At 39.3% G+C, this 25,082-nt stretch overlaps 2 protein-coding genes and 3 long non-coding RNA genes across 12 annotated transcripts in view; 2 read left to right on the forward strand and 3 right to left on the reverse strand.

Moving 5' to 3' along the window:
- LOC111948016 (pregnancy-specific beta-1-glycoprotein 11-like) overlaps positions 1-25,082 on the reverse strand; it is a 105,447-nt gene that overhangs the window by 67,237 nt on the left and 13,128 nt on the right. The window lies entirely within an intron of this gene.
- LOC105354907 (uncharacterized) overlaps positions 1-25,082 on the forward strand; it is an 88,955-nt gene that overhangs the window by 12,070 nt on the left and 51,803 nt on the right. The window lies entirely within an intron of this gene.
- On the forward strand, positions 467-1,762 carry LOC110015755 (uncharacterized). Its single transcript, XR_002874000.2, has 3 exons — positions 467-612; positions 1,241-1,320; positions 1,399-1,762. It is a non-coding gene; the product is annotated as an uncharacterized LOC110015755 (long non-coding RNA).
- LOC144994884 (uncharacterized) lies at positions 1,766-3,241 on the reverse strand. Of its 2 annotated transcripts, XR_013658565.1 has the most exons (3): positions 2,827-3,241; positions 2,150-2,209; positions 1,766-2,043 (listed from the first exon to the last, which is right to left on the reverse strand). It is a non-coding gene; the product is annotated as an uncharacterized LOC144994884 (long non-coding RNA). The 2 variants fall into 2 exon arrangements; XR_013658564.1 differs by lacking the exon at positions 2,150-2,209.
- On the reverse strand, positions 17,233-23,741 carry LOC111948014 (uncharacterized). 4 transcript variants are annotated; one of them, XR_013658349.1, is made up of 5 exons: positions 22,953-23,741; positions 21,212-21,627; positions 20,942-21,051; positions 20,106-20,428; positions 17,233-17,806 (listed from the first exon to the last, which is right to left on the reverse strand). It is a non-coding gene; the product is annotated as an uncharacterized LOC111948014 (long non-coding RNA). The 4 variants fall into 4 exon arrangements; XR_013658350.1 differs by having other exon boundaries at positions 20,309-20,428; positions 22,953-23,735; XR_013658352.1 differs by lacking the exon at positions 20,106-20,428 and having other exon boundaries at positions 21,212-21,350; positions 21,450-21,627; positions 22,953-23,721.

The raw sequence follows: 25,082 nt of genomic DNA on the forward strand, positions 1-25,082 counted from the left end.
CACGTGTGGCTCTTTCATCCATCTGTTGTGGCTCCCTGTGACTTTGGAAAATAATGAGTATTTTATAATAATTAAATTTTATTTTAGTATGTTCATTTTTCATGGCATTTCAAAGGCGCTGCTGGCTCCGCACGAAGCGCGAGCCACGTAAAAAACAGCTTCGTAATGAGCTCGTATTTATCGGGCGAGACCTGAATATGGTGTCAAAATAGAGCCTAAAGTATTGCGCATCAAAACAGTAAAACCGCGCGTCAAAACCCCAAATCTGCGAATCAAAATGCATAAATTGAGAACCAAAACCCACAATTTGCAACCAAAAGCCTTTCCCCAAAGCACAATCCTATTTCTCAGCTGCCGATTTGTTTTCTCGCCATTCTGAAATCCTGTTTTTGAGTTGCAGTTTTATTTTGAAATTGTCTTTTTGAGTTGCGCTTTTATTTTTTGAGTTGCGCTTTTATTTTTTGCGGTTTTGATTCTAAAACCTGTCGACGCGTAAAAACAGTGTCATGTCAGTCAAGGGGAGGGGAGGCGGGACATCCCTGATATCCAGAAGCTCATTGGCTGCCGAATAAGACCGAGTCTTACGTCAACAGACCAGTTTAGAATGTGCCGGTAAGTTTCTCATGTTTTTTCATATCTTTTACCATATTAAAAGATCAAACTTGTACTTTATTTAACCAGAGGACGCCAGCACAGTCAGATGAGAAGCTCCACCAGTAGCTGCTAGAGAAAAAAGATGTTAGAAAGTTAGATGTTGCATGAAAAACTATCACCATAGTTCTCCTGTGTTAGCATGCTATCTAGCTCAATGCTAGCGGGGTTTCCAGCTCTTCTCATGACTTTTATGGATTAAACAAAGTCCATTTTTTACCACAGTGTCAGGATCGGTCATGTAAACCTGGGAATAATTGCCCGTGGATTGTCACTATGGTTAATCAAATATGTTATAACCTATAAGGTTTCTCAATATTTTTCAGGGTTTACAGACAGAGGGAATTATTGAACAGAGAAACAATATTGCTGTGCCATATTATTCAAAATGTATGCGTCTGCACTATGCAGACTGGCAGAAGTCCGGTATTCGAGTGAATCAGAGCAGAGTAAATTGTAGGAGACCAGCAAAAACGTGCTTTATTCCACTTAAAATTATTCCAGTATTAGACATCAATAGAATTATTAGTATATTTAATTGGGTGGTGGTTTTAAAATTGACTATTGCTGTATCTCTGTTTTCTATAAGGGCCATTGTTATGCATGCCATAACAAAAAAGGGAGGAATACTGAGGCAGCTACGACGTGGATGTCTACAACTTCTTTAAGGTAATGAAAACAATTTTAATCTTATTTTTTCTCTTCTTTTTTTGGTTAATTAACTTTGCTGTTTTTGTTTCTTTCCAGATGCAGGCCCCAAAGACGTCCCAGTGTGATGCAAAGGCTGTCCAGCAGGCTCACAGACATCTCCTGAGAGATGAGAGAAGCCTTTAAAATAGTTGTCCATTTTGACCATGATTGCATTGACAACATGCCCAGGCACAATGTCTGCTTCCCATTTCTTAGTGCCTGTACGAAAACAGTGACTTTTCCACCTCAAGTCTTTTAAGGAGTTTTAAAAACAGTTATTTTAATTTCTCTGAATTGTGGTTCAGAATTTCACAGAATCTAATGCACTTGACTCTGTGTTTCAAAGATCTTTGCAAAACCATCAGTCTTTTGTACAAAACACATTCAATGGTCAAACATTAAAAAATGAAGCTTTACAAAATACTAGTGTTGATTATTAGCCATTTATTTTCTTAAGGGGTGCAGTATTTTGTAAGGCAGATGAGATCTGTTCACATTGTTAGTTTTTGTTACATCCTGCTGTGAAGACATGCATAGATCAGTACATAAAAGTTAATGTCTTGGCCATGGTTTTCTGATGTCCCACAAGGGTTGAACAGGTCTGAGAGGAGAGAGGACAGCCACAGAGGGAACAACAACTCCAACAGTTTCCTGCTCTGCCTGGTTTAAGTTAGTCTGTCATCGTCCAATGTCCACAGCATCCTGCACACAAAGAAAAATGTATTTAAGAAAGTTAAAATATATAATATAATATGTATATACACACACAAAGAGAAAGAAGAAGATGTATATACACACACACACACACCTTAATTGATACTCAGTAGCTGCATATTGTGAAGGGTAACTTCCTGTGTTAACCTGCAATCTTTAAGGTTGAGAATAAAATTATTTTGGAATACAGTTCAGAATCAGAAAAACTTTATTGATCCCACCTGTGGGAAGTTTGCTCTGGTACCTCAAATAAAAATTGTGTTTCTTAATTGTCTTTCTTTTATTTATTTATTTTAAATAGGGATTAACTTGATCCCAAACTAGGAAAGGTGTCACTTTCTTGCAGCAATATGTTGCTTTGTTGTTCAATCCATCTGTGTAAGTAATCCCTAAGGAAATATTGAAAAACCTTATATATACATGAATGTACTTCTTAAAAAACTATTTGATTAACCATAGTGACAATCCACGGGCAATTATTCCCAGGTTGACATGACTGATCCTGACACTGTGGTAAAAAATGGATTTTGTTCAATCCATAAAAGTCATGAGAAGAGCTGGAAACCCCGCTAGCATTGAGCTAGCTAGCATGCTAACACAGGAGAACAATGGTGATAGTTTTTCAAGCAACATCTAACTTTCTAACATCTTTTTTCTCTAGCAGCTACTGGTGGAGCTTCTCATCTGACTGTGCTGGCGTCCTCTGGTTAAATAAAGTACAAGTTTGATCGTTTCATATAGTAAAAGATTTGAAAAACATGAAAAACTTACCGGCACATTCTAAACTGGTCTGTTGACGTAAGACTCGGTCTTATTCGGCAGCCAATGAGCTTCTGGATATCAGGGATGTCCCGCCTCCCCTCCCCTTGACTGACATGTCGCTGTTTTTACGTGTCGACAGGTTTTAGAATCAAAACCGCAAAAAATAAAAGCGCGACTCAAAAAATAAAAGCGCAACTCAAAAAGACAATTTCAAAATAAAACTGCAACTCAAAAACAGGATTTCAGAATGGCGAGGAAACAAATTGGCAGCTGAGAAATAGGATTGTGCTTTGCGGAAAGGCTTTTGGTTGCAAATTGTGGGTTTTGGTCTCAATTTATGCATTTTGATTCGCAGATTTGGGGTTTTGATGCGCGGTTTTACTGTTTTGATGCGCAATACTTTAGGCTCTATTTTGACACCATATTAAACGCACCGCAGCGGCTACAAAGTTATCAAAACAAGTTGCTCGGTGGCCGCTGGTGCATTCACGGGATTCGATCGCTATGGTGTCAAAATAGAGCCTAAAGTATACTACCTGCAGAGCTGACAGCAGGAGGAGACACGCGGGGCGGCTCCATTAAACACTCCGATCTTCTGCCGGGAACTTGACGTGCCGTGGTGCAGAGACCAACTCGCTGATGACAGAGAGTTTGCGCCAGTGTTGCCAGATAGTCACAGTTTTCCAGCCCAAAAGTCAGCTAAAAACCGCCAGACCCAGCCAAAAACCGCCCAACACATCTTTTGTTGATGTTTTTTTTTCGTACTGGACTGATTTAGCAAAATAAAAGATTTTTCTAAATAAAAGAAAGTTCAGACTAATAATAAAATGTGTACAATATTGAATATTGTACACATAGAGGGTACAATAGAGGGATAGAGTGGGTCATTTGCTTAACCCACTCTATCCCCGCTATAACCTGCGTCCGGCTCTTTCATCCTTGTGCTGCGCTGGAGCGCCACGACTATCGTTTCATCCTGTTATGACCGTATTTTGCGCTCTCTGTGTAGAATACACTGAGGAGCGCGGGGGAAACAAATCTCAGCTGCAGAGGATGTGAACAGGTGAACAGGTAGAGAGGAAAAGCAGGTGGAGAGGCAGAGGAGGGGCTTTGGCTTCAAACTCTGTCAGAGAGATGCAAACACGGGCATCAGATTGAGACGCAGCTTTCACTGCAGGAGTTGAAGTTGACTTTCTCTGGGATGATTTTATGAACTCAAACATGGAAACATGATTACCAAGTAGAACTCTTCAAAATAATAAACCTGATCTCTCCACATTCTCCGTGTCTACCATGCATTGATAAACACATCGCTCCATGCAGCGATCAGACCAGAACCAGTAGCTCCTCCCACACGCGGCCGCGGTATCGTCTTTTAAAGAACATAATGTGCATTTGCAGCGACGTATGCTTCAGACGATGTCCGATTGGCCAATCTACATGTCAATCAAGTCCCTTACTTCTCAGTGAGGATTTTGATTGGCTGGTGGATTTTAAAGAAGTACTTTTTTTTTTTAAAATCTTTTCTGGCCCGCGATCTACACTCATGTCATTGAAGGTCGACCGGTAGATCGCGATCGACGTAATGAGCACCTTTGAATAATATATACATGCATAATATATATAATGATGTCAAAACGGGTTGTGGCTCCGAGTGCTTTCTTTTTTATTAGGGGCGGTCCCAAATGGCTCTTTGAGTACAAAAGGTTGCCGACCCCTGTCCTAGACCAAATTGCCCCTTTCAGGTTGAGAAAAGTCCAAAATAGATCCTTGCCTTGGATAACTGAAAGTATTCGCAACTTGGAAAAAATCTGTCACAGAGCTGAGAGCAAGTGGAAAGCTTCTAAATCAACTGTGGACATGGAAATCCTGAAACATCACATGAATAATTTTAACTGTCAAATGAAAAAGACAAGATTAGACTATTTCTCGCAATTAATAGAAACTAATAGAAGTAATCCCAGGGTAATTTTTAAGGTCAGAAATCAGATAAGTGAAACCCCACCTACTAGCAATTTACCGACTTTCCCAGTAATCTGTGCACAATTTGCAAATCATTTTATTAACAAGATTAATAACATTAGGTCCCAAATATCCATCATCAGATCTTGGTGACCTCCTATTCAGCCAAATCCACCTGTGAGGCCCACAGTGGTCTTTGAAGCTTTTCAGTCAATCTCCCTCAACACTCTTTCTGAGACTGTTCATAAAATGAAACCATCCCATTGCTCTCTGGACATTATGCCAGTTAGATATTTTAAAGACATAGATGGATCCGTTAGCTCCCACATACTGTTCCTAATGAACACATCTCTTTCAACTGTAGCTGAATCATAGTGGCTATGATTCAGCCACTACTGAAAACACCCTCTTTGGACCCAAGTTGCTTGGAGCATTACAGACCAATTTCAAAATTGCCTTTTTTGGCTAAGATCCTGGAAAAGCTAGTTGCTGAACAGATAATTTCCTTTTTAAATAAAAATAAATTATTTGAGACCCTTCAATCTGGTTTTAAGGCCAACCACAGCACAGAAACTGCCTTACTGAGAGTAGTGAGCGACCTTGGGAGCATTTCGGGCAGGCAACTCAGGCAGGCTTTTACTTAGGCCACTCCCCTAGGGTGGGTCAGTTGATCAACTCACCTATGCAGCATCCTATTTAAGTCCAGGTGTGTAAGTTGTTCATCCTTCTTTACTGCAGCACTGCGTTTTCTTCAACACCTGGTCTGGTTTCCGCTGTGTGGGCTTTCATTCGGTGCTGGCTTTGTTGTGGTGGCTCTTTGTTTGGTTTCTTTTCTGTTGAAGCTTTGCACATTTACTAGTTTAACCTGCATTTGGATTGGTCAGTTATGGACTTGTCTCTTCTGTGAGCGTAACAAAGTGGCATTTGTTGCTGGTGTGTGTCAACTTGTGTCCACTCAATTTTCCTGTTTTTCTGCTCCCCTGCTTCCTCACCAGGGCATGTTTGGTCAAATGTTTGTTAAGTGCTTGGCAGCCATTTTGAAAGTTCAGCTGAAACCATTTTGAAAGGGGTGTTCAGCTGTTAACCCCGCATCCCTTCGGTACTGGTTTGATCCAATTGGGGCAAGGCTATGTAAGCAGGGGTGTTTGCTCAGTAGGGGGAGTTGTTATTGAGAACGCATTGGACTGTGAAAATACACAAGTAGATATATAAATAAATTAAACAAAACTGTTGGCTCCAAACAACCAAGACCCAGACTGGTCACTGTAACACGGCCGCTTCTGCTCTTCCTTCGCAGTGTGATTAAAACATAAATAATTAGTAAATAAAAAAGTTGAGTCAGCCCTAAGGAGGCCTCTCACGCGTTTTTAGGTTTGACGCGATTGTGTGAGAACTGCCGTCGCCTCGGTTACTCCATTTGTGGGGGGGGTTCTTCAGCATCTTCTTCCTCGTGATCCGTCCAGTTTTGTTTTGCTCTTTGGCTGACCTTGCCATCTCTATGATTTATTCCACCGGACGCAGTGCATGGCTGGGGAAGGCTGATTTTGCTGATGCTCCCTTTGTTCTGCCTCTCCATTCCTCCCGGTGGCGTCTTCTGGCTTAGGTGGGTTATGTGTCAGTTTCCTTCGGCTGTTGTGTATGTCATGTTTTTGACTTGAATTCTCAGAAACCATGTGCTGGACTTAGTGTAATTCTATTGGGCCCCCTTTGTTTTGAATTTTTTTTTTCAAGTGTTTCTCTGTTCTTTTTTCGTCGTCACCAGTCTTTGCGGCTTCGTGGTTGCAACTCCTTTTTTGGATCTCGGTTTCTGCTTTTTTTAAGGAATGCGTATGATTCTCTGCCCGTCTGGATTTATTTCTGCATGAATCTCTGGTTTGTGATGCATGCCTCTCTGCCTCTCTGTGATCTCTCGCGTTTGTGCGGCACGTTATTTATCCCATCTTGGAGGTCAGATATGAATCGGTCGCTACTGGGCCCAACGTGTTTTGCTGTGTGCATCCTTCCCTACCGTCATCCGTTCATCTTGTTTTCTCGTTCTGAGTAGTTCCTTCCTGGGCCCCCGTGTTCCTGTTGTTCTGGATTTTTCTGTTTTGCTTTTCTGGTCTCTAATTCTGTGCGATTAGCGTGGTTTTGTTATAACGATGTTTGTTTCAGGTCTTCGGTCTCCCTCCACTTGTTTGTGGCTCCACCCTCTTTTGGGGGAGAGAAAAAATGTATGAAGATTTGTTTTACTAATGTCCGACCGCCTGAAAATGTTTGGTTGCTAATCCAAACGTTCAGCTCTAATGGTTCATCAACGGCTCATGTGGTCCTGAGAGAATTCAGCCGTGGAGATTATTACAAAGCTTATTTCAAGCGTGCGATAATAAATAGTAATGTGCCATCATTGAACATAGTTTAATGTTTAAATAAATTGTATTACGAGCTAAATTCCTGGCTGTGGAATTTTTCACTGATGCTCTCTAGCTTAAGTTTCAAGAGTAAAAACTTTTTGTTGCAAACCAATCCTCAGTCTGCCCTGCTTTTAAGCATATGACACTCTACTAAGAGTATCTCTTTTTCAGACTTATTGTTAACCACCTCTAAATGCATGAGGTTCAGCCATTTTTAAATACTATCAGACTCTATGATCTCTCTTCAATTTCAAAATTTCTTCATTATGGTTTCCAGGCACCCCTTTGCCATTAACTTTATGTTATACATGCTTTTGTTGTCTACCTATTATGAACCAATGATGTCAAGTATGTAACCTCAAATCTAGCCGAGCCGCTGTCCATGCTACGTGGGATGGCGACCTTCCTCATCTACGTAATATCCTTGGACCTTGGTTATCCTTCTATTCGCCTGCTCCTCTGTGGCCTTCCTAAGGTGCGGAAATGAATAAAGGTTGCTCCGGAAATGAATAAAGGTTACTTCTCTCTTACTATTGGTGCATATATAAAAATATATATTTTGCTGATATATTACGTGCAGGTTCCATATAGACTGTCTTTCTTGTTGGAATCTGTGCTAATGGCTTTCTATGGTACTATGAATACACAGATAGAACCTTCTCTTTAAAGCTCACTACTTGATATCTCTTTCTCAGAGTTGTTCTTAAAAGGACTTTATTCCCTTTCATCTTAAGCTTTCTAACCTAATCAGGTCTATATTATGTATGTATTCATTACCAAGACTAATACTGCTTTGTCTATCTATGCATCGCTTCCTGAGCCTGTGACCCATACTCCCCGGTCAGCAATTCAGTTTCTGGAGGATGACGTCAAGCCCTCGACGAAGTCGGATGGTTTCCTAGTTCCAAAGTCTCTGCTCGTCCTGCAGCCCCCTTGCAGATTGTTGCCCCTTCACCTTGATCTGGATATGCAACGACGACTGCATTCCACGCACCTACTCTGCACTGAAGTGATGGGGTGGTAAACCTCTTCAGAGTTTCAATGAGTTATCTTACTTGAATCAACTGATATGTTAGTATCAGAATGGCATACAAAATCTCAGATAAGATTTTATTGAAAACTTTGCAGGGTGGAAGCCTCAAAATTAGGACGTTCTGAACGGTGTTACGAAATGCTTGTAGCCCGAAATTCAAGGTTACTTAGGCTCGTATCTTATGAGCCGGATGGAAGCATAAAAATTATAGCGTTAAGCTCGTTCATAGTTCTCAGATGGAAGCTTTTAAATTTAGGACATCACTTAAGCTTTATTATATTATTCCAGTGGAAGCTTCAGACTTGTATGTTAAGTTGTGCCGTCTACTTGCCGCTATACTCGAAACGGAGTGGCCCAACGGTCTTTGGTGCCGGGTCACATATAGCAGAACCCCCAGATAGTGTGTTCCCTTCTTGGCTTCTGTACTCGAATGGGAGCGGCCCAACGGTCAATGGTGCCGGGTCACACATAGCAGACTCAATAAATAGTATGTTCCCTTCTTGGCATTCTATTCGAATGGGAGCGGCCCAATGGTACCGGGTCACACATAGCAGACTCAATAAATAGTATGTTCCCTTCGTGGCGCTGTACTCGAATGGGAGCGGCCCAACAGTCAATGGTGCCGGGTCACACATAGCAGATCCACTAGATAGCGTGTTCCCTTCTTGGCGCCGTACTAGAACGGGAGCGGCCCAACGGTCAAAGGTGCCGGGTCACACATAGCAGATCCACTAGATAGTGTGTTCCCTTCTTGGCGCTGTACTCGAATGGGAGCGGCCCAACGGTCAAAGGTGCCGGGTCACACACAGCAGTCATACTTGTAAGTCTGAATATGGAATGCCTCTGAAACACACTTCATCTGATTACATTCTGATATACATTTAATTTCTTTCCAACCTTGATTAAATTAGTGTTGGGGGTAGTTATTACCCAAAAGTTTATGGAAATTTGTCTCTTGGAATTGCACAGAGTTCTATGCCAAACTATTGGAAAGTGAAATGCAAAGTTGAAGGAAAGCGAAATGCTAACTTGAAGGAAAGCGAAATGCTAACTTGAAGGAATGTGAAATGCTTACTCGGAGGAATGCGAAATGCTTACTCGGAGGAAAGTGAATGCTAACTTAAAGGAAAGTGAATGTCAAAGAATGTGAAAGCAACAAAGTATGTGAAAGCAAACTAAAAGATGTGAAAAAATCAATATTATTACTACTGCAAGAGTTGTCTGACTGAAGTGAGCGACCTTGGGAGCATTTCGGGCAGGCAACTCAGGCAGGCTTTTACTTAGGCCACTCCCCTAGGGTGGGTCAGTTAATCAACTCACCTGTGCAGCATCCTATTTAAGTCCAGGTGTGTAAGTTGTTCATCCTTCTTTACTGCAGCACTGCTTTCTTTGCCCCACCCTCCTCCCCGGCTTCCACCTGTGAGCTCCGTTAGGGGTAGTTATTACCCAAAAGTTTATGGAAATTTGTCTCTTGGAATTGCACGGAGTTTTATGCCAAACTAAAGGAAAGTGAAATGCAAAGTTAAAGGAAAGTGAAATGTTAACTTGAAGGAAAGTGAAATGCTAACTTGAAGGAATGCAAAATGCTTACTCGGAGGAAAGTGAATGCTAACTTAAAGGAAGGTGAATGTCAAAGAATGTGAAAGCAACAAAGTATGTGAAAGCAAACTAAAAGATGTGAAAAAATAAATATTATTACTACTGCAAGAGTTGTCTGACTGAAATGAATGACCTTTTAATTGCTGCGGACTCTGGAAAATTATCCATTTTAGTTCTTTTAGATCTCAGTGCAGCATTTGATACAGATGACCTCTCAATTTTGTTACATCTGTCAATTTTGTTACAATCTTGGGTTGGTTTTTCTGTCACAGTTCTTAACTGGTTTTATTCTTATTCATCTGACAGGTTTTTTACACAAATGTACCAATTTACACTTCAAATACAAATGTATGCTGATGATTCATTAATATGTATGCATGCACCTGGAAATAAAGCACATTTGTTGACCTTAACCTTCTATTTATTATAGGACAGCATAAATACAAACAGCAAATACTTTCAAATGTTGCAAATTATTTAATTTTTCAACTATTATCAAACTTTATTATTTCATTGTTCATCACTGTCAGAAAGATGGTGTAACCCTTGTGCTATCCTAAGCACTTTAACATTGGGAATTGGGTCATCTAGACCCACTAGACAGTGCTCTGAACCTTTTTTCTTCTTTTTTTTTTTTTTTTTTTTTTTAAACTTTGTCTTTATTGAACGTTTTCAGTTGACAGCATTTACATACACGGGTCAGCAACCACAACAAACAGAACAGACACAACAAACTGCAATTGGGCTGTTTTTCTTATTGTTATTACATTTTTTTTTTTTTTTTTTTTTTTTAAACTTACACGAAATCCTCTGAACTTTTTATTGGTTTTCCATATAGTTGTACCATTTTTGCCATTTTTTTTTTTGAAAATGGAAACTTTAATTTGAGTAGAAATGTCAATTTTTCCACTGAGTAAATAGTCCATATGATCTTCAACCAGTCATCTTTTCCAGGGGGCTCCACTTTGTGCCATTTTTTTGTTATCGTTTTCTTGCTTGCCAAGAGTAATATCCTTACTAGGTAAACATCTTCATTCAGTACAGAGTCTTCAATATTACCCAGATACAGAGTTGTAAACTCGTTTGGCAGGTGATATCCAATAACATTTTTTATGACAGTTGTTACATCATTCCAAAAAGATAGTAGTTTAGGACATGACCAGAAAATATGAGTATGATTCCCATCTTGACTCCCACATTGTCTCCAGCAAGCCTGTAGAGTTTTTAGTTGTCTGCTTTTGATTTGGGGCGTTATAAAATACCGTGTGAGATTCTTCCATGCAAATTCCTTCCATATTTGATAGCTGGTAGAAGAGCACTGTGTGAGACACATTTTAAACCAGTCTTCTTCTGTAATCTTTTGATTAAGCTCAGATTCCCATTTACTTTTAATGTAAAATGATGAACTTTTCCTGTTTTCAATAAAACAACGGTAAAAAGATGAAATAACCCTTGTTTTACTGTTTTTATAAGCGTCTAATATTACTTTAGTTATACTGTATCTTTTTTTAGGTTCTAGGTTAGGTTTAATTTCCCTTGTATAAAAGTCCTGAATTTGTAGATATCTAAACAAATCTTGATTTCCCAATCCAAATTTATTTTTTAATTCCCTAAAGCTAAGTAGATTTCCGTCTTTTGTAATAGAGTACCATGCAGTTATGCCATTGTCTATCCAGTGTCTAAATGTTGAATCATATCGGTTTGGTTGAAATTTTGGATCATAAGCAATCCAACTGAGTATTTTTATTTCCTTTTGCAGTTTGTATTCTTTAACTACTTTTTCCCATAGTTTTATTGTAAAGGATGTAATTAAGTCAACATTACTTTGGTTATAGTCAGTCTGTTTAACGTCACCTAAAATTGTTTGTATTGGTATGTTTAAGATTTTAATCTCTATTTCTTTCCACCTTGCTTCATATTCTGGTACACACCAACAGACTAATGGTCTCAGCTGTGCTGCATAAAAATATTCTTTGAGATTTGGTAATGCCAACCCCCCTCTGTCTTTTGATAACTGAAGGGTGGAAAACCTTATCCTAGGCTTTTTTCCATTCCAAATGAATCTAGATATATTTTTATTCCATAAATTAAACTTATGCTGTGGTATTCTTACTGGTAAAGCCTGGAATAGGTAAAGAAATCGTGGGGTGATATTCATTTTAATTATTTTTACTCTAGAGCTGAGATCTAAGGGGTAAGTAGTCCATTTTTGCAGATCTTTTTGCATGTTTTGTTCAATCGGATCAAAATTTGTTTCATATAGTTTGTCAATCTCTTTAGTAAGAATGACACCCAGATATTTTATTCTCTTACTTTCCCATTTCAAATTGTAACTTTCTTTAATCTGTTTAGATGGGGAGTAGTTTAGTGTAAGAATTTGGGTTTTATCTATATTAATTTTATATCCGGAATAGTGACCAAATACTTTCAAAAAGTCCATCAGTATAGGAAGCTCGTTGGCTGGGTTCTTGAGAAAAATTATTATGTCATCTGCAAAAAGGCCAATTATGTGCTTTGTGTTGCTTATCTCTATTCCTTCTAGGGCATCGCCTTGTCTTGTGCCCCTTTCTAATTTAATTCTATTTGACAGATTTCCATTTACTTTTATTCTTGCTGTTGGGGCTTGGTATAATGCTTTAATAATTTTAATAGAATTCTCCTCAAATCCAAATTTTTTAAGGACCAAGTATAAAAATTCCCAGCTAACACTGTCAAAGGCCTTTTCTGCATCTAGGCTAATAAGTGCAGATTTAATTCCCTTCGTTTGTACATGGTTAATGATATGTAGACTTTTCCTAATATTGTCTTGTGTCTGGCGTCCTTTAATGAAACCTGTCTGGTCTTCTTCTATTAGATCAGATACAAAAAGTTCAAATCTTTTGCATAATATTGATGTATATATTTTAAAGTCTACATTCAAAACAGAAATTGGTCTGAAGTTTTTGCATAATTTTGAATCCTTCCCTTCCTTAGGGATAAGAGAAACCACTGCTTCCTGCCATGAAGGGGGGATATTTCCTTCCTTTAAAGTCCAATTAAGACATCTGAGTAGTAAAGGTGACAGGTCACTTTCAAACAGCTTATATATTTCAGAAGGGAACCCATCACTACCGGGTGTCTTGCAGGTCTTTAATTTTCCAATAGCTAATCTAATTTCTTCTGCCCTAATTTCTGATTGTACTACTTTGTTTTGCATTTCTCCTATTGATGGTAAATCCAGTGAGTTAAGAAAGCTGGTTACATTGTCTGCACTTGCTAGTGGGGGCTTTGAATATAAATCTTTGTAGAAATTCTGAAAAATTTCTAGTATTTCCTCTGGATCATCTGTTAATTTGTCTGTTTCAGGTTTTTTGATACTAGTTACTGTATTATTAGATTGTTGTTTTCTTAATCGTCTTGCTAACAATTTGTTTGCCTTTGGGCCGGAATCATGGTACATTTGTCTAATAAATCTTGTTTTCTTTTCAATTTCTTCACTTAAAATGTCTTTTATTTCTGTCCTTAGTGTTTTAATTTGTTGCAGGATGGTTTGAGATTGACTTTGCTTGTGTTGTTTTTCTAAGTTGTTTAAAATTGCCACTTTCTGGTTGTATTTATCCTTTTTTTCTTTATTTTGTGCTGATGTAATGGCAATTAAATTTCCTCTCAAGACTGCTTTTAACGTATCCCACAGAATATTGGGGTTTACCTCACCATTGTCATTTTCTTCAATGAATCTTTTAATTGTGTTTTTTATTTGTTCCTTCACAGTTTCCTTATTTAAAATTCATATGTTTAACTCCACAAAGTATTTATCTTTTTCCTGTCTATATTAATTGTTAAAAAGACCGGGCTATGGTCAGAGACATTCGTTGTACCAATTTCACAAGCTTTCACTCGATATTTATCCCATGTGTTCATTAAAAAATAGTCAATTCTAGAATAAACCGAGTGTGACCCAGAATAGTATTTATAGTCTTTTTCTAATGGATGTATTTCTCTCCAGACATCAATAACTCCCATTTCCTCTAGAGTTGTGTTGATAAATCCTGCCAAAGGTTTATGCTGGTTCCGAGCACTTGTAGTGTCTAGGCTCTTCAGAGTTACATTTAAGTCTCCCCCGCATATCAATATGCCTTCTGCCTCATGTGCAATTACGTCAAATAAAGATTTTTAAAATGTTTTTTTACTTCCAGGGGGGGCATATATGTTTATCATTGTGATTAGTTCGTTTAGCAATTTCCCTTTAACCATTACGTATCTTCCACCTTTGTCTTTTATCTCTTTACTACATTCAAATTGTATGGAATTCGTTATAAGAATAGCGACTCCTCTTTTCTTGTTTGATTCATTGGAGCTATAAAAAGTGTTTCTGTATCCCATTTGTTTAAACTTGTTGTGTTCTTGATCATTTAGCTTTGTCTCTTGTAGAAATAATATCTGTGCATTTTCTTTCTTTAACATTGAGATGACTTTTTTCCTTTCAATGGGATTATTTAGACCATTCACATTAAGTGTAACCATTTTTATATTACAACCCATTGCTTTGTTTCTTCCAAAACTTGATGTACAGCCCAAGAACATTGAACAAAAGGCCAGAACTTGCAGCCCAAAAAGAAAAAAAAACACATTTCTGAAACAAATTTAGCTTCCAAAAGTGGAATGAACACACGCCATTCCCTTCCCCTATTGGTGGGAGGGGGGGGTTCCTCGCGTGTAAGGAGGGCCCCTCAGTAGTGGTGAGAAAAAATCTTTCACCTAAACCTACTAGTCCAATTTCCATCATATGGGTAAATATTCCCAACAGCACAAATTATGATATGAGGAGGAAGACTATATATGTTGAAAAAAAGGGAAAGGACTTAACTTAATATTCATTTGTAACTTTTAAGACGTAGCTCGTCCAAATTCCTGGAGTTTCTCCTTTGCGCGCCGGGCTACTCCATTTCCGCTTTTCTCGCCTGGTCGTTGCCATGGAAATCCATGAAGCAGCCGCTCCTGCATGACGTCATCTTTAGTGTTGTCCGGTGTGGGGAGCTCCACCGTAAATCCTCTTCTTCTCAAATCCTCTGCCGCTTCCCGTGCAGATTCATAAACTCTCATTCCAGAGTCCCAGTGAATTCTCATCTTGGTGAAAGGGGTCTGGAAACGGACCCCCTTTTCCTTAAGCGCTTTTTTGACTCCGCTGTATTTTTTGCGCCTTTGGACCACCTCCGTCGGGTAATCATGATCGAAGATAAGCCGTCTCCCCTCCACCTCGATTTTCTTCTGCCAGGCTGCTTTGAGGACCGATTCTTTGGTAGTGAATTGGAGAAAATTGACTATCATGGACCTCGGTGGTGCGCCGCGGCTTGGCTTTTGAGTGAGCGCTCGGTGGGCACGTTGTATCTGAAAGCTGGTTTCTGGAGGCAGGGAGAGCGTCTCCATGAGGAGTTTCGTAACATAGTCTATCGCTGAGCTTTTTTCCTCGTCCTCCGGTATTCCAAATATTCGTATGTTGTTACGTCTGCTTCTTCCCTCAATGTCCGTGAGCCGCTCTTTTAATATTTTTTGTTGCTTCAGAGATTTAGAGAGGGCATCTTTCACATCCATGTTCCAGGATTCGATTTGCGCGATGCGTTGTTCAGCGTCGGCAATTTGGGTTCCGTGCGTTTGAAGGGTTTTATTGTTTGTCGCCAGTTGTTGGTAGATTTCTTGTTTCAATTCGGTGATTTCCTTCTTGACATCCTCTGTAACTTGCTCCTTCAAAGAGATCATGTCTTGTTTCATGTCAGCTCTTAGGTCACGGATTTCTTTGCTAATGGAGTCCAGTCCACAACGCATGGTTTCAGCTAGCTGGTTAGCACCAGCACGTTCGTCTCCGTCTTCTTTGGCTTTATCTACATTTCTTCCCTTCATCTGGTCTTGTCTTTTCATTTTTCCTCTGGTTTCGACTCCTCCTTTCATTGAGTGCTTATCTTCGTTTGTTAATAGTGGATTCTGAGGAGTCTATTTTCCTGTTTTGTTGGGAGCATCGAATTACGCCGGCGACCCGTCCGCCATCTTGTCAGCATGCGGTTTATTTCTTACTTCTGAACCTTTTTTCTTCAATGATTTGTGAACCTCACTGGTGTCCATGGATTACATGAAATCTTTCCACCTTTATCCACCTTTGTCATGGTAGGAAGAACATGTCAATGCAAGGATGGGGTCATCTAAGATAGCACAAGGGTTAAGCAATCATTGTGGTTTTGTTGGAACATTGACTCAAAAAAGTTTCAAATCTTTGCAGATATAATTCAGCAAATTTAGAAACATAAAATCTTTGATAAAAAAAATTCCACAAAGAGGCTTTGGAAGAATCTATTCATTTTTATTTAGCATCAGCAGTTCTTCTGACATCCTATTACATTTTTTTTTACTATTTATTTAAGAAAATTGAAATGTTGGCTGTTTGTACGGAGCCCGTGTGTTGTGTTCAGCTATTGTTATAGCACGTGACGCCACTAGGCGGAGCAGTGAGCAGGAGTTACGACTGAGGAAGGAGAAGAAGAAGGGAGTGTGGAGTTGAGCTGCTGCATGTTGTAGTGAGTTGAAGCTGAAAATAAAGTCCAGAAACAAGATCCGTTTTGTGGATGATTTCTGCCGCCGGCTACACAACAAATTGGCGACGAGGCGAACCTACAAGCATAGTCTGCAGTGAAAAAAGATGGCTTCAAATGTGCCGTTTCCAGACGTTTTTATGCCGTGCCCGGGAGAACCGATTATGCCGTTCAAGACGTGGATTCGGATGTTTGAAAATTATCTTCTAGTCATCAATGCCGGTGGAGATGCATGGCCAGAGATAAGACTACGTGCCTTACTACTACACTGTCTGGGCTCCGAAGGACAGCGGATTTTCCACACATTACCAGAGACAGGTACCACGCTAGCTACAGCCATTGCCGCGCTTCGCGCGCATTTTACGCCTACAGTAAACGTGGTCGTGGAACGCCACACCTTCAGAAAGAGAGTGCAGGGTGCTCAAGAACCCATATCTGCAAAAATTGACTGTCTAAATACAAGAAATTTAGACTTATTTTTAGATTATATTGTCTTAAAACAAGTGAAATTATCTGCCAGTGGGGTAAGATAATTTCACTTGATAAGATATCTTAAAATAAGAAAAAATATCTTGGCTTTTAGAAAGAGAGAAACAACTCAAAATTAGTAGTAAAATACTCATTTCAAGCACTATTTTTTAGGTAAAAAAGTCTCAAAACTAGTTTATAAATTCTTCTTTGACAGTTGTTTATTACTCACTTTGAGTAAAAAGACCCTAAAACTAGATAACCGTAAGAAGATATGCTTTTAATTCAAGAGTTATTATACTAGAATTGAGACTTATTGCTAGCTGAATTAAAGCTAGTATTGTGTAATTACTAGCTTTTGTAGCTCAAACCAAGACAAGAAAAATACAAGCATACAGGATTAGTATACTTAACAATATTTATTTATATTGCTTTTTTCAAAATTGCTTTGAATACACTGTTAACATAGAATACTTCTGCTTCTACAAATACAAAGAACTGCTTGAAGCATTTCAACATAAAATTTAACATAGGTTTACAGCTAAATCTTAATGAACGCTGATGCAGGCCATACTAGTAAATAATCTGAGGTTAAGAGAAATAAGAAAAAGAGTGTCTCTGGTTAACATCACCAAACAAGGCATTCATTTCTCACCGTGAGAGCTCTACCACTCAGTAAAAACGTTTCACTCTGCCAAAACTTTTTTTATGAACTTGTGGTGTCCCGCTCGTGAATATTGTCCTTCAATATTTCTGTCTGACTGACAAAGTAGGGTTGCCACAAACTTGGGATGGGTAAGATGGAAGGTGTAGTGGTAAGCCAACAGATAAAACAACCTATGGCCAAGATCTTCTTTGGCAAAGGTGGTGATGGGAGTTTCTCCACTTGCCACGAGACAGCAGGACCCATCAAAGAGCAACACCGGGCTGGAGAAAGATCTCTTCTCCAGGTATTTGGCAGGATCATCTGTTGGCTAAAGATAAAAATAATTAGGGTAAAACAGTTTATGTTGTAACTTTTACTAAAAATGTTTTGTTAGTAATAATGAAACATCACTAGGGTCGTATTTGCCATTTTGAAAATTAATATAATTTTTGTAGATGCTTGTATTTAGGCTTTTTTGACAACTATCATCCCTGTGCCAAAGAAACCATCACCATCCTGCTTCAATGACTACCGCCCCATAGCACTAACGCCCATCATCATGAAGTGCTTTGAAAGGCTAGTCATGTCACACATCAAGTCCACTCTTCCCCCCACCCTGGACCCCTTCCAGTTTGCATACCGACCCAAACGATCGACAGAGGACGCCATTTGTTCTGCTCTCCATCCAGCTCTCACCCACTTAGACAAAAAGGACGCATATGTGAGAATGCTGTTCATAGACTTCAGCTCCGCATTTAACACAATAATACCACAGCAACTCATTTGCAAACTGGACAAGCTGGGTGTTAACACCCCCATCTGCAACTGGCTACTGGACTTCCTCAGCCAAAGACCACAAACAGTACGAGCCGGCAACAACACCTCAAACACAATCATTCTCAACACCGGGGCACCCCAAGGCTGTGTGCTTAGTCCGCTGCTCTTCACCCTGCTGACACATGACTGCACAACAACCCACAGCACAAACCACCTTGTGAAATTTGCAGACGACACAACCCTGGTGGGTCTCATCACCAAGGGCGATGAGACCAACTACAGGGAAGAGGTGGATCTGCTGACAAAATGGTGCAGAGACAATAACCTCCTGCTAAATGTCGGCAAGACAAAGGAGATTGTTGTCAACTTTCAGAGGGGCCACACTCAACACCTGCCACTGATCATTGATGGTACTGCTGTGGAGAGAGTGAGCAGCACAAAATTCCTGGGGGTTCACATCAGTGAGGACCTCTCCTGGACCGCCCACACCACATCATTGGCAAAGAAAGGACAACAACGTCTCTACTTCCTGCGGAAACTAAAAAGATCAGGTGCTTCACCAGCCATCATGACCACATTCTACAGAGGAACCATCGAGAGCATCCTCTCCAGCTGCATCACTGTGTGGGGGGGCAGCTGTACACACAGCAACAGGAAAGCCCTGCAGCGCATAGTCAACACAGCCAGGAGAATCATTGGAACACCACTCCTCTCCCTGCAGGACTTATACATCACCCGCCTCACCCGAAAAACACTAACAATAATCAAGGATGCACACCACCCTGCACACAACCTGTTCAGCCTTCTGCCCTCAGGGAGGAGGTACAGGAGTCTCTGCTCCCGGACCACTAAACTCAGAAACAGTTTCACACACCAGGCCATCAGGATGCTAAACACCCTCTCCCCTCTCCACCTACCCACCACCCATATCCCCCCATGAACAGTGCTCAAACGAACCCCCCCCCCCCGCTGCCTTGAGACACTGCCTTAAGTGCACTCGCACTTTTATGGCAAATTGCCTATGTTGTATATTCAGTGATGAAAGTCAGGTAAGGAAAAAATCCCTGAACTTTTCTTTGAGCGATATGGCGGGCACAGAGCGAAATTTTGGAAAAATACGTGGTCTTAGATGCATTCTGGTGCATTCTGGCAGCTAGTTATTCACTTCTTTATCAAGAAACTAAGACTAATTGGAGCATCATGATTTGTCATTCAAACCATGGATATATGGAGAGTCGAACCCCTAGTTTGACTCTCCATTAAGGACTTGCTGGTCCTAAAAAAGAATTTGGAAAATTGCTCAAAGTAACACAATCCTACAATCTACGCTTTTCCTTAAAGCTACAAAACATACAATTGCTAAAATATAGTAACATCAAAGCCCCAAATGGCAAAAAGAACACCAGTAACTATGATATTCTATGAAAATACCTCAGTTATTTATACATTATTTCTGCTTTAGAAATGACTGATGTACATATCCACTTGCACTGTTTTCTCAAACTATAATTACATCAAAATATGGGATCTGCTTTAAACTTTAATTCTATAACATAATACATCAATTCTTTAACACCAATACTAAGTAATCTGGGAAATATCAAAACAAACATACAAACTAAGCTAAACATTGTAAACATTATTTTTTAAGGGAGTGCGGGTCCAAACCATCAAATACTTATAATTAATGTCAACTATACTGAACTAAATCATGGTAATTAGGAAATACAAATAAATTAGATAGAGAAATTTATTCAAAATAAAAACTGAAACTCAAAACTAAAATTGAAATTATTTCAAAATGTGGTTTTGAGATTATTTTACACAAAAAAGTATTTGACCTACACTACCTTAAAAATCTTTTTTTTCCAGCCAAGACCACTTCAATTTGTTTTTTATCGTCTTCTCACAACTGAGGTCGTGACCACGCTCAATAATGACGATGCCTGCCATTATTTTAACACAAATTTGATCGCAAACTCTTCAGATGTGTTTGTGAAAGTTTAGCGTGGGTCCGCCAGTTTTGGTCTCAAGGGAAGCAAGTCACGCTGACCACGTGGTGCAGACAGAGCCAATCAGACCCGTCGACGCATCCGAAAGCAACTAAAACGTCCCGTCATTGGTCAATTAGGCCGGGAAGACGAGAGATGGCCACGACCATAGAGGAAGCGATCTGCGGAGAAATATAGAAAATAAAGCTAAAATTAGCTGATTTCAGACCATTTTTTAATCCGGAAAGCGATTTGTCCGTAGAGATCAGGTCTTTATTTCCCGGAAAGTACGTTCGGTTTGCTCAAAAACCCGGATTTCCGGGAATTCCCGGAAGACTTTCATCACTGTATATTGTAAATTGTATCTTTTTCTTTCTTTTTACTTATTTATTTTATTCTAAACGTATACTTTGTTTTTATTTTTCTTCTACTGAACAGACACGAAAGAGTAAGAAACGGATTTTCGATTCATTGTATGTGATGCACATGTGAAGAATTGACAATAAAGTTGACTTTGACTTTTTAGGTGTCATTAACACCATTTTGCATATCTAGTGGCAGAAAAAAAAAACAGAAATAAATGCTGGGATCCTCACATTATTCCTTCCAGTCTCTACCCACAGTTATTACAGACCATCAGAGACAAACAAAAATCAAGCACAAAATCAAAGTTTCAAATGGGAACAAAAACTCACCTCTAGAACATGCAGCAATGCTTCACTAGCATGTGCCAGTTTCTTAAGGGGTGAAGTTGGAGATGGGAAAAGCGTTGGGAGTGCTCTGAAGAGTGCAACGTTGTGTTCAACTAAAATAGAACAATATAATAGAATAACTCAGTTATTAACTTCATTTTCAGCTTAATGTTGAGTTTACATTAAATTGAATATCAGTTTGCATAATAACAACGCAATTCTGACCAACACCTCTGAAAACATTATGCAAAAAAAGACAGTAAAATGAGTTACCTCCACTTAAGTTCATGGGAGGCTTCAACACTTTTTTCCAAACTCTGTAAAACTGCACTAGTGAGCAGAAGTCTTCCCATCTGTCCTGTACTTGACATCTGAATTTGCCGTTTCCCATATCCTGGATCCACCGCAGCTCCTCCATCACATAAAACACAAGTAACATACAAAAATGCCTCCTTAGTAAAGATGGGCGGTGGGGGGAACAACCAATCAAAAACACAAGTAAATTGCTTACATGATGAAGCTCCTTGAAACATGGATATGCCTCCAGAATCTTTGTAGGTCTATCATCTTCTTTTAGGACATCACTTTCAATGAAGGCTTTTCTTGACTGAAATCCGAGGTCAAGGATCTGGCAGACAGCATCTTGGTTTGGTTTTGGTTCTCTATACATCTATCGAGGCTATCCGTTTCTGCCAAAATGAAAAATAAAAATCAGTGAAGATATCAGACATATTCTGAATTATACAATGGGTTTTAGCCGACATGAACTGTTATACTTCCATTATTTATTAGAGCAACATAAATGAGAAAGCATCTTACACTGCTGTATATAAAAGCTTGTTTACAATGTAAATGTAAACAACAATAGCTGTAATGTCTCAATATCAATATCCAATGGTATAAGGATAATTAAGGTAGGTCAAAAAAATAAGAAAAGGTAAAGCATTTTAAGTGATCACATAGAGGGCATAATTTTATTCCTGAAGGAAACAGCAAAACAACAACATATTTGCGATCTGAATCAAAGATACGAGTTCTTAGTGTCATAACCTTCTCATAACTTGTCTAATCCAAGTAAGGGAGGTATCATTGCAAAGCTAGTCAGAGAACTACATGAATTAAGGTTGATATCAAATCCATTTTTACTTCATTATCAACAAATAATAAGTAATTACGAATATAACCAAAAAGATTGTACAGTTCAATTAAGCTAAACAGATGCTGTGAGGCAGAGTAAACACTGAAATCTTCTTCATGGCATATATGTTTATAAAATGATCCATTTTTAGCTGACCAAAAAAACCTTTGGAAACAGATATCCTATTTACACTATTTTCCTTTTACATTTTAACTTTTCAAGTTATAAGAGAGATTCCAGACTCGTTTCCTGGGTTTGAACTATCATGTGGCTCTATGTGTAAAAATACTTTGAAGTACTTTCAAAAGTCATTATTGATTTTTATAAATAAATAAAACAATAATAAAACTGCTGTTTTATTTATTTATTATTTTATACCACAATCCAATAGTATTTCATTAAGCTACGTTTGCTCCTTTATGTTTGTAGACATTGGTTGCAGCCTATCAGTTTACTCAAAACCTGTCACATGACCTCATGTCCCAGCATTCACTTCTTGGACGGAGCCTTGCAAACGGGGGGAACAGCACCTGCTCGCTTTTGATTACTGATTAAATTTCCGGGAGGTGAAGATAACTACAACAAAAAATATTAGCCTGCATGTATAGTACGCACTGATCTAGTGACGCTCATTCATAAAACGGAGAAAACACTGCAGCCTCGCGTTCCTCTAAATGGAAGAAATTCTGGTGGCTAAGCTAGGTCATACGAACATGCCTAGAAGAGACGGAATGCCGCTCTGCTACTGGCTGCCTCGTCACACTTGTCGACTAGCTTGGATACCTAGCTGTCATTAGGCTTCGGGGAACAATATTTGTTCACATTGAGTGAAGTAATAATATTTAATAAAATAAAAATAGTCTCAGAAAAACTTACCGAACAGGCTATCAGAAGGGTCTGGTTCAAAGTGGCTGCTGCTTTTCCCTCTCTTTCCAACCGTCAGGACAGGCGCAACCAAATGACTTGAGGGGGGTGGGGGTGAGAGGGTTACCGCAAAACATGTACCTTTGTCCACAAAGTTGTATGATGTAATTAGAAGATATTATACACACTACTTTAAAACTCACCTCTATTATTGTTGTATGGTAATACTAGGGAAAATAAATTTTGTGTTATTTATGAAACCCTCCCGTCCCCCCATTCCCTTCTTAGCTGGTATTGACCGCAGGAGGAAAAGGAGTACCGTATGTTCATGTTATTTCAGACTTTGAGATAGTCCAGATTGTTTTTGCACCCGTTTTACCAATGCAGAGCGTATTAAGACTTACAAATCTGATTGAACAGCATCTGAAACGATTTAAGCCATTGTTTCCTTAGAAAACTGTAATTCCTAAGCAACACTGCCTTTGCATCTCCCTGTTAAAATTATTTATCTTGGTTGTTTAGACATATGTGTATTATGTTTGAGTCAAAGCACATTTTTTAAACAATGGTCATCTAAACTAAACTTCAGAAATGTCTGTTAATCACTTGTCAACCATAATCAGCTTTTTGAATGCTGTCAAAATGATATCAGCACAGAGCATCCCATATATTTTTACATGAGAAGGAGTTGGGCCTTGTCTCAGAAATAATTAATTTGGAACACATTACAGGAAAGATTGGAAGGTTTTGTGACAGTTGTGTTCTGTTACTGATTTGCACAAGGGTTATCCCTTTTTCTATCTATCTTAGATGACCCCCCCCCCCCCCCCTTCCATTGACATGTTCTCCCTACCATGACAAAGGTGGAAAGATTTCATGTTATCCATGGACACCAGTGAAGATCAAAAATCATTGAAGAAAAAAGGTTCAGAGCACTGTCTAGTGGGTCTAGATGACCCAACTCCTAATGTTAAAGTGCCTAGGATAGCACAAGGGTTACAGAACAGGTATAGCAATATTACTTTTCTTAACAGCTTTGTTGCTGTTGCAGTGTTCAAGTCCACATGTTACTAGGTCTTGAAACAAGTCTTTACAGCTAAAAGTGGTCACAAAATAAAAATTCAAGCCTCTGCGAGTAATTTATCTTGTTGTACATGTAAAATGACTAATTTTAGCCTTTATAAAACTAAGTAAGAAATAAAAGACTAATAATCTTGTAACAAGATTAATAATCTAATGAATTCTTCTCTTGCATAGTAAATTATTCTTAAAACAAGTTTTAAATGATTATTGGACTAAATTTAAGATTAAAATTCTAGGTTAGAAACTTCATTTTTGCAGTGTTGCTGCCCTAAGAGAACTTGCTTCAACATGTGACTTTGCTAATGCGGATGATATGATTCGGGACCAGCTGGTGGAGCATGTTGCTGACCCCCGCATCAGAGAACGGCTCCTGCTTAAAACTAACTTGACGCTAGCAGATGCTATCACGTTAGCCACTCAAGCTGAGTCCGTTAATGAACAAGCTAGGTCAATGGCGGGTATCCAGCAGGCACCTGTGCAAGTTGTAACTACACAGAAATCAGCATGCAGGCGTAGACAGCCACGCCAACATTTTCCTGCAAAGCACGTACAGAAATCTAATTCTACCCCTTCTACACGCACATGCTTCCGATGTGGATCTGAGAAACACTTGGCTAACTCAAGTGAATGCCAAGCAACCAAAGCAACCTGCAGAAACTGTAACAAAAGAGGCCATTTTGCACGAGTGTGCAGATCTTTGCAGACACATACAGTTAAAGAAGTTGAATTACCAGAGTACACACTTCTGTTGGTGGACAGATCAGTCACTTCAGGTGGAATACAAGTTACAGTGAACATCAAAGTGGCTGAAAGCTCACAGTCGATGAAACTGACTGTGGATACGGGTGCTGCCGTCTCCATCTTGCCACTCTGCATATATGAGGAAAAGTTCAAGGGCGCTCCGCTTCATCAGCCCACTGTTCAACTGGTGACCTACTCCCGAACATCTATTCCAGTGATAGGCTGCATGGAGGCAATTGTGCGCATACAGAACCTTGAAAAACCTGCAACATTTCACATTGTGGACTCTGGAACTGCACTCATGGGGAGAGACTTAAT

This window comes from Oryzias latipes, chromosome 10 (genome assembly GCF_053564925.1).
Source record: "Oryzias latipes strain Hd-rR chromosome 10, Olatipes_Hd-rR_3.1".
NCBI lineage: Eukaryota > Metazoa > Chordata > Actinopteri > Beloniformes > Adrianichthyidae > Oryzias > Oryzias latipes.